This window comes from Vespula pensylvanica, chromosome 2 (assembly GCF_014466175.1).
Source record: "Vespula pensylvanica isolate Volc-1 chromosome 2, ASM1446617v1, whole genome shotgun sequence".
Lineage (NCBI taxonomy): Eukaryota > Metazoa > Arthropoda > Insecta > Hymenoptera > Vespidae > Vespula > Vespula pensylvanica.
Genome location: NC_057686.1, coordinates 16580967 through 16584268, shown reverse-complemented (window position 1 = coordinate 16584268; position 3302 = coordinate 16580967). Strand labels below are relative to the sequence as shown.

Below are 3302 nucleotides of genomic sequence, written 5' to 3'. Positions count from 1 at the left end.
TCTCTCTCTCTCTCTCTCTCTCTCTCTCTCTCTCTCTCTCTCTCTCTTACATATCACATCTATTTTCTCTTCGACCGAAACTTTATATTTCCTGGAGAAATATTCGTAAATTTTTAATCAAAAATTTTATACTAAAATATCATGCAATATATTTCATTTTACTTTCCTCATTTCTCTCTCTCTCTCTCTCTCTCTCTCTCTCTCTCTCTCTGTTCTCTCTCTATCTTATTTATTATTATATTTCATCTTCTTCAATGTTTTTATCGAACTTCCAAACGATCTTACTCCTAGATCGATCCGTTTTCTTGTTTTTCCATTTTCTATCTCTTATCTTGTTCTCTCTTAATATTTCGTTCATCGTTTACATCGTATTTACTTTTTTTTTTAGTGATTATACAAGATTATTATTCGAGAGTGTCGGATGAATTTCTCTTCGCAATTCGTGTCGCTTATTGATGTCCTTCCAATGGAATGATCCTTTCGTTGATGCTGTTTCCATATTCTGATATATCACGCTCGTGTCGTATTGCTTCACTTTTACTCTATATTTCTCTCTCTCTCTTACTCTCTCTCTTCTTCTTCTTCTTCTTCTTCTTCTTCTTTCTCTCTCTATTTGTCTGTCTGTCTATCTCTATCGATCTTTTTCCTCTTTACCTTTATATTATGTCTGTTTCATTTATTCTCTCTTTCTCTTTCTCTCTCTGTATCTTTTTCTCTTTCTTTCTATCTGTCTCTCTCGCGTGTTCTCTGGATTATCTCTCTCTCGCATTTATTTATTTTCTTTCGCATTATTCTCTACTTTGTCACAGGACAATGTGATCAACAAAAAAAGATCATGTTACTTTTTTCTTATAAATTCTTGACAGTAACTATTAGCTCGCTCGGGTCACGTGTCCCTTCTTAATAAAAATCGTACGATTATGTTAAAAGATAAGAAAGTAAGACAAAAGAATATATATATATTTTTTTTTAGAACAACGATGAAGACAAAAATGCAACAGAGAAAAAGAAAAGATACAATACTGATCAAAGTATATATATCTTTATCTCTCTCTCTCTCAACCCTCTCTTTCTCTCTCTCTCTCTCTCTCTCTCTCTCTCTCTCTCAGTCCCTTTCTCTCTTTCTCTTTCTCCTTCTCTTTCTTTCTCTCTTTTCCATTTTTTTTTCTAAACTATACAGTGTACTATATACAAGTCGCCTTGAAAATTTGTCTTATTTCCAATTTCCTGTGTACTGTTAATAATGCTTCTCTCAAGATTATACATACCATATTAAATGCCTTTTGTTTAATTTGTGATACGCGTTTACATCGATGTCCGCTCTCTTCGAAAAATCTCTCGATAGGTCGATACTTGAAAAAGCAAAAGAAACTAAAAAAATCATAACTATCATAACAATAATAACAACAACAATTATAATAATAAATAATAATATTAATAATAAAATATATAAAAAGGATACGATAATTATTCCTTGATCGATGTTGTTGTCGTCTTGGCTTATCTGCTTGGCTGCCGCAAGTGATATCTCATGTTATCGCATTATTATTGACGAATTCTTCGAAGCACATGATATGATTGTACATAAAAAAAAAAAAAAAGAAGAAAAAAAAACACGCACTTTTATTCACAAAAATATATACAACATTATGTTTGTCCATATACTCTGAAACATCCGTAACATTTTCACGAGAACGATTACGGACTGACGATGATGACACAACAAGAATGACGACGAATAATTTTTCCACGTCAACCAGAAAGTGGTGGACGAGATCGTTCGTAATAGTTAGTGATCACTTTTTTCTTTTCTCTTTTTCCTTCGTTTTTCTTTTTTATGTCTCTTCTATCGGAATTCTTAATACGTTGCGTTTGAAAAATTTGTGTATAATCCTCTCATATTGTTTGTACGGTATTTAACACACGCATATATATATATATATATATATATATATTTATTTGGAAAAAATATATAATAACTTTGTTATTATAATATATATATATATATATCGATTCTCGACGTTGTTTTGTGCGATGCACCTTATTCGTAGATTAGATAAGTGTATTTTGTATCTTTGAACGATGAATCGACGATCCAGATGAAAATGAATGAAACAAAAGAAAAAAAAGAAAAATAAAAGAAAGAAGAAAAAGAAAGAAATTTTCTTACATAATAAGGTTTCTAAATACGATTATTTTTAACGAGGATCTGTCATCATCTGATTACGTCGATTCAACGATAATCTGTGAAACAATAATAATTTCAAACTGAAAGAGAATGATTCTGTTTTCTTTATTAAGAGTATTTATACTTGTTACTCTATCTATTTATCTATTTATATATATATATATATATATATATATATATATATCTGTCTGTCTCTCTCTCTCTCTCTCTCTCTCTTTCTCTCTCACTCTCTCTAAACGTATATACCTAAGTATTATATATGGTCGTATTATCAGTAATTTATCTGACGAAACCACGTGGATGAGGAAAATTGCGAGAAATTGTTTTTTTTTCTCTTTTATTTTTTTTTTTATTCCTTTTTTTCTTTTTCTTTTTTCTTTATTTTCCTCGAACAACGAGTTCCCTTTCTTTTTTGATTAATACGACATACTTGTCGTGAAACTCGAGCAAGAGAATTTATTTCTTAAAAAAGAAAAAAATATATAAATTCGTTCATATTCGTCCAAATTACGTAAATACGCAAAAAAAAAAAAGAAATAGAACGATCATTGTGATTGTGATTGTATGTGTGTGTGTGTGTGTATGTATGATTGTATGATTGTATGATTTCTTGCTCGTTTCACGTTCAAGTCACATTAATATACATATACTGTAACAACTACTCCATATACCTGAGAATTCCAAAATGTCTGATTGCTAATGATTTATCTTTATTTGCAATGATATCAACGTGAATATATGTGGATATATAGTGTGTTTGTTATATGGTGAAAAATGTTATCACCCATTTAAAAAAGATTCGTAGAGCGTGCATTTAATTTCGCCTGGCAGGATCTACGTATCAAACGTAAGTCAATCTTTTATTTTATTTCAATATACATGCACATATGCATATATATATATATATATGTGCATATACATACGTATATATCGAATGATTTCAATCTTTGATTCGTTTTAGCGTAGCATGTTCAAGTAGTTGAAACATAGAAATAAATTTAGAACGACTATGATCGATCAGCTTGTTGAAAGCTAATGAAATAAAAGAAGGATAATAAATAACGCATAAATAATAAAATTCATTTTTTCTTTTATTCTTCAATTATTGTATCAA

At 29.8% G+C, this 3302-nt stretch overlaps 1 protein-coding gene across 23 annotated transcripts in view; it reads left to right on the top strand.

The window, feature by feature from the left end:
• The window catches only part of LOC122638198 (regulating synaptic membrane exocytosis protein 2-like), an 89695-nt gene that overhangs the window by 80718 nt on the left and 5675 nt on the right, over positions 1 to 3302 (top strand). The window lies entirely within an intron of this gene.